The following is a 6,946-nucleotide window of genomic DNA, read 5'->3' on the forward strand; positions in this document are numbered from 1 at the left end:
AAAATAAAAATAATATAAAATTAATATTAATATTGATATTAATATAAGTAGCTCAGCCTAATTGGAGGGAGGAGAAAAAGAAAGGAATGGTATGGTATATATCTAAAAAAAAAAAAAAATGCATGACTGCAGGATTCTCTTTTAAATGGTTAAATTAGTTTGAATATTTCCAAATAATGGCTAATTTTTCTAATTAATATGTATTTACAACATAATATAATACAGGATGATTGTTAAATATAATATATTCTAATCATGAGATGTAATATGCCAACTAGATTTTCTAGTCAATGGCTGCCAATAACTGATATATTTTCAGTGGTTAAATTTATTATTATTATAACTTTTCATTTTCTTGGTCAATTTTCACAAATTAAATCACAGTTTATAGAAGCATTTAACAAGCTCGCAGTCAAAAAAAATCAGATGTAACAAACATTGCGAAGTACCCAAAATTAAATTAATAAAAACTAACACCATAAAATGAATGGCACGCATAGACTAATAATTGACGGCTGTACTCGCAACTAATACCGGATTGTCGATGCCACAGTAAAGATCAAAGGACTGTATGCACGCGCTATGTTCGAGAGCGGAGATGTGCGTCCTTCTGTTGAATTACCTTGATTAATCAAAGGATTATGCAAATGATTATGTAAATGAATCAAATGATTATGCAAATGAACAAATGATTATGCAAATAAATCAAATGATTATGCAAATAAATCAAATGAAGATACTAAATTGTATTTTTCATCTATCATTACACATTTTTCATAATTCTTTTTTTTTATTAGGAAGTAATGTCAAGTACAATATGCCAAATTCAACTTCGACCTACGATACGTTGAGACCAAATAAAATCGCAGAAATAACCTGCGGAACAATAATACTCACCGAATGATGATGATCATGAGAGACAGTACACGATCACAAAAAGATCTGTGATTACATGAAGACCACGCATGGAAGCAGAAGACACCTCCTCGCATCAACAGAACATAGAGATGATCACACCTGCATGGGCATGTCACGATCACATGGATCTTCGCATGGTTGATGCGTGCAAGATGTAACCATTGCTACTGAATGTTGGTAAAAATCTAAAGAAACACCTTTGACAAATCTGAAGTCTTCTTGATCATTTCTACAATTTGAAAATGAGAGTTTGAGAATCAAATCTGGAAAGGAGTATGTAATTAGAATTTGGCATGACATGAAATGCAAAATGTAAAGAAAAGGCTGAACAAAATTTGTTTTTATAACAACATGTCTACTGCTCTATGTACTTCAACCTTATTTCATTCCTTATTTTCCAACCTTTTAAACCAATTTACAATCAAAGGAATAGCCATTCATAGATTAGAAATAATACTAATCTTAATTTATCTCATCACAAGCTATATGGTAGTTTTGAATGCGCAATAATTTCAGGAATGGTCAAGTAATAGAAACAAGTTATCAAACTGTCACAATTACTACGCTGGCAGTGTGGTACTTGTGTGAAAATGGTTGCAATATTCGGATGTAATGAAAAATCAAGAGCTCTTACAGTATTCTAGGCTAATACGGGTTTCCAATGTCTCGCCAATAGCCATTTACAAAAGAATAATAGAATAACAATTTTTGTTATTTTTTTTAAGTGCCATTTTTATTCGGCAACACAAAAGTATGCGATTTTGATATGGATTTGTTTCTGATATGGATCTGATGCTTCTGAAGGAGTTTCATAATCTATTTATCCTACAGTTTTTCAGAATTAACAATATAAAATGGAAATGATTATATACAGTAAGCCGCAAATGTGCAATTATTTGTTAAATGCTTTGATCCATATTTCATCACATGAGTAAAACTACTGTAATAAGTGGTTTTATTAAACTGCCCCATCATTTTCTTAGCTCCCAAGTCAGAGGGATATGATGAGTCAGGAAATAAACTCAAATAAAACTACTGTTACATTATGTATGACTAGACCATTCCTTGTGGATACACCAAAAATGTTACCAAAAAGCTAGCTCAAAGCTATCCAAGTTAAAAAACCTCATAAAGAGCAAACAATGCAACCATTTTCTTTCTTTTTTTCATTACATTTTTGAATTCTTGCGACATGCCTAAACATGACATCACCAGGGGCGGATCCAGAGATGTCCAAAAGGGGGGTGGGGGCGAAATTTTGGCCGATCAGGACGACAATGTCCTAGGGGGTCCGAAATTTTTGTGTTCTAAACGCCCAAAAATAACATTTGAGGCGTTGTGGGCTATCATTTTTTTCTTTTTCTTTCTTTTTTCCTTTTTTTTTCTTTTCTTTACCTTCCAAAAGGGGGGGAACCGGGGCTGGGCCGCCCCCCCCCCTAAATCCGCCCCTGATCACATCATGACTAGAGGCATACAATGTTTTTATTCAAAGAAAATTTGATACTGTGGACAAGTCTGAGTTTGAGACAACCATAGGTTGTCTTAGATTAAAATTTAGATCATTTGGAAGTCCACTCATAATAATAAATAAAAACATTATAAAATACCAAAATTGTTTTCTCAAGATAAAAAAAAAAAATTTTACAAAAAGCCTCACATTGAGACTTAAGTTATGTTCACACACAATTTTATGTGGCAAATTCCTGTATATTTAACATGGGTCTAATATTGCTATCATCATGGCCATATTAAGGGCAAATCACATTTTTTTTATCATAAAACTTGATAGTAACTGTGCACAAAACCTTAGGAAGTATAGTCCAGTCTTAAGCTACGTTGAGTTTTTACGTTTTGAACACTGCGTTCACATCGCGCACGGAACATGTTATTCGGGTTAAGTATGTATGCTTTCGATTGGTTCGAACCAACCAAACTTGTTGCTGATTGGTCCAATGGGAAAAAACGTACGATTTCATGATACAAATAAATCTAGACAAGATAAAACAGCTCAATTTTAAAATTTAAATTTGACCTAGAAAGTATGCAATGTTTTATTTTGTAACTAAAATTACCTTAAATATTTGAAATATTTTACTTTAAAAAAAAAAACCAAAAGAACATTAACAACAATTTCTAAAAAGACAATATTGAAAAGTAATGACTAATTTCATTATGTTTTATTTTATATTTTATTAATTCAGCATTAAGAAACTACAACAAATGTGACAAAAATTAAGTTGAGATTAAATATTCCAATTAATTGACTTCCACAAATACCTTCTCTTGTTATAAGTATTAATTCCTATTGTTCAGCAGGCCTGCATTAAACTGTATATAAAATGCATGATTATATTTATCAGGATGTTAATAAAGATGCATGACATTATTATATTGAAGGAGAAACATGTTTGAAACATGGCTCCAATATCCATTGAAGCAAACCATTAACTTATAAACTTTTGTCCAAATCAGTGAAAAAATGTATAAATTGTTTAGACAATCTTTTTTTTTTTGTATTTTTCTATTTCACCAAAAACCAGTTAGTTTTTATTGATAACATTTCAATAATTTCACTAAAAAATCAAGAATTATCTAAATTTGAGAAGCTTTAAGGAGATGACTATATTTCATGAGGTACCATCATATTTTTTTTGACAATCCATTATTGTTAACATTTTATATTTTTACTGTAATCATGCTGTACCACTTGATTGAAATGGGACATTATTAATGTTTTAATGTTATTATTAAGATAAGATAAACAACAGTATATAATCACAAGAATTTTGATAAAATGGAAAAGTTTTCTTTTCCTGTTTGATATGTTTATACTTTACTTTTTTTCATTTTTCATTCATTAAGCAACTTTCTTTCCATTATATAGAAAAATGTTATTGTCCTTTTAATTTACTATTATAGATTTGGTCACAATAGCCAAAACATATATGAATCATTTTGGATTCTATCATATAACAAAAGTCCTGATTTAAAACCTTTTTTGAGTATTTTGCAAATCTTGTGCAATTGTTAACAGATATAAAATCAAGGAATTGAATAAATATTAACAGACACATCTCGCAAGCTTTGTTTACAGACGGTCACATGACATGTAGTGGGTATAATTTATGTGCTATCCAGTCTGAAAATATAGGGAAAGGTAATGTTATGTTGCAAAAGCAACCACCCACTGTTAACGTGAGAAAAAAATGGCAATTGGAAAGGCATTCCAATTGTTCAAATTAGTGTTTAATTTACTTATTGTAGCCATTCTCTGTGCTTTGTAATTTATGTGATCCTTTGTAAACCTTAGCTGGCCTAGAAATCGTATGTGTCAAAATCGCAGTTCATGAATTAAAGACTCTCGTGCATACTTAAACAGGCCGTATATATGCAGGGGCCTAGGCCTAGCATTCCTTGAAATGTCTCAATGTTTGGGACCAGTAACTTTTGCAGCATTCGCAAACCAATATGGCAAAATTTTCAATTTCTAATCAATTTGGTATGGTTTACTGGCATTCCAACCAACACTATTCAACATCAATGTGCTTTACAACAGAAACACTCCGCAGTTTCCCATTACCAAGCATCAGTTGAGATGTCGTTTACAATTTATACCCATTACGTGACCAACCTAGCAGAATGTGTCTATTAAAAAGCTTGCTTGCGTATTAACTCATAGGCATATACTAGTACTCAGTACTTTCGTGCCATCTCTCACATTAGAAAAATTAATGTAAAATTATTTAAAGCATTAAGGTTTTTATATTTTTGTAATTTGGGTCAAGAAAAACTATAATATGCAAATCAATCAAAAATGAAAATATTTTTTTGGAAGCTGCGTCATTCCATCCATGAACATTAATCTAATTTGATATACCGGTAGTATATTTTAAATCCACTACAAAACAAATTTAATGCAATTTAATTTTTGAGTGTAAAAATATGTATAATATCAATTCATCTCCATAATTTTTGGGATTAAAATTCAAAATGATGTTAATGTTAAGGACGAAGTGCAAAAGCTGATACAGTATTGAGGTTGAATAACAAATTTCCTTCATGTCAAATTGCAAAATGGATTAGGGTCTGAGGTCAAACTTTAAAAATAAAAAAGTTCATGTCAAATTTTTACTATTTATGTCAAAGTGCAAAATACTTATTTAAAGTCAGTATACGTGGTCAATACTATATTTGAGATTCCGGTAAAAAATTTGATGCCAGAATTTTAGGTCAACTTGCTTGTTAATCTCAGGTAGTGATCTTGATGAAAATTTTACTGTAAAATTATTTGATTTTCATATTATTTTTTCCTATGTAAAAAATTAAAAATTACAAAAAAAGGTCTGCATCAATTACTTCGCAATATTCTCAAAAAATATTTACTACTATAACATTCAAGATCTATAAATACCGGTATGCCAAGCATGATCATGAAGTTCTTCCTTTCTGGCGGGCTACCTAAGCTGCTCAACAGAAATACTAGAAGTGCTTAAGATTATTTTGATCCATTTAAGTGCTAAAAATATTTCAGCTTGCTATTCCACAAAAATATAAATTATAACTTAAGATGGTTCAACTCTAAAATCCATGTTTTTCTAACATTTATCAAATTGAATATTTTGTTCCGTGTTTCTGAAAGTTTGTAAGTAGTTTGCGGATGGCCAACTTATTTGTGCAATCTGAATATATTTTTTAAATTATCAAAGTATACATTACTCTGATATCATTTATACTTAGTTGGTAGAGCGAGTCCAAAATTATTCATTTTTAGCCAGGCTCAGTCATGTTAAATTACACATTATGGTCCATCTGAGAATCAAAATGTATAAAACCCTGAATCACAAATGTCATGTTATAGGGATTAAATTATAACATCACACAAAGTTCACTTTTGTTTACCAATTCTTCATCCCATTGCAGTTCAAATAAAGATATCTTGAATGATGTTGCCTTTTTATAAATGAATTGTAGTAATCGCCAATGTCATTGTGTACTGCAAATGTTTGTGTTGTAGAAATTGCAGTTTCCAATCCTGGGCCAGTCCTGAGTCAATTATGGGCGAGACCCATAAATGTAAATGGGGTTGCCAAAATTTCTAACAACTTTCAGCCTCAATGATTTTCAATTGTGCAATTATGTGAAAAAAAAGTAATGAATTACAAAATACTCAAAAGTATGTGTTTATATCTCTTGTTGGATACAAGAATTCAGAAACCTGTACCTGAAAATTTGTGTAGTGTATTAAAAACTATGTTACATTAATAAACTAGTTGCTTGCTATAATTTGTTATTGTGTGTTTTATTCATTTTGGTCCACAAAAAAAGTTTTGGAAAGTTTTAAGTCCTTATTGTCTAGAGGGCGCTATACATATTGAACAACATTATTACAACCAGGGGTTGCCATTTGGCCTTTTTGACAGCCAGATTCCTCAAATCTGGCCGTATCAAAATTCGCCTGGCCATAACGTTTGAAAAGTTTGGCCGAGTTTTGTGAAAAGTTTACATTTTTTCAATACAGGCCTAATAAAACATAAGACTTGTTTTGGATGTTATTTTATCAGGGGCGTACAGTAGCCACTGGTACAGTTAGTCAGTTTTCAATCTGACCACTTTTTGACAGACCACAAGTTACTTTGGTTTTGAATAGAAAAAAAGGGCTAAATTCCACCTGTATGTTTAGACTAAACCTACTTTTCTCTTTGACATAACTCAGGAACTGTTAATGATAGTTTACATTATTTCTTCTCTTTAGTGTAAAATTTAAAATGACTGTTTAAGAAACTAGGATGCATTTTTTCTTCAGTTGAAATTTAGTGTCTAGTGGGCTTATCTTTTATCCAAATCAAGTAGGTCAATTACTACACTTAGTGAGCTTTTGCAGAAAATCAGACTAAAGGTTCCATACACTTGCCTAGGACATATATTCACTTCTTCACTAAATTACCAAGCCAATACAAAACAAATTTAAAATGACTGTTTAAGAAACTAGGATGCATTTTTTCTTCAGTTGAAATTTAGTGTCTAGTGG

General features: G+C 31.0%; 1 protein-coding gene across 1 annotated transcript in view; it reads left to right on the top strand.

Moving 5' to 3' along the window:
- The window catches only part of LOC117117524 (G protein-activated inward rectifier potassium channel 3-like), a 20,601-nt gene extending 14,403 nt beyond the window's left edge, over positions 1–6,198 (top strand). The window contains exon 2 of the mRNA XM_033261827.1: positions 798–6,198. The gene's annotated coding sequence lies outside the window, so the exon portion shown is untranslated. The remainder of the gene's footprint in view (positions 1–797) is intronic.
- The last annotated feature ends 748 nt before the right edge of the window (positions 6,199–6,946 follow it).

Source organism: Anneissia japonica, unplaced genomic scaffold (assembly GCF_011630105.1).
Source record: "Anneissia japonica isolate Jap-2015-1 unplaced genomic scaffold, ASM1163010v1 scaffold288275_len480233_cov166, whole genome shotgun sequence".
NCBI classification, from domain to species: Eukaryota; Metazoa; Echinodermata; class Crinoidea; order Comatulida; family Comatulidae; genus Anneissia; species Anneissia japonica.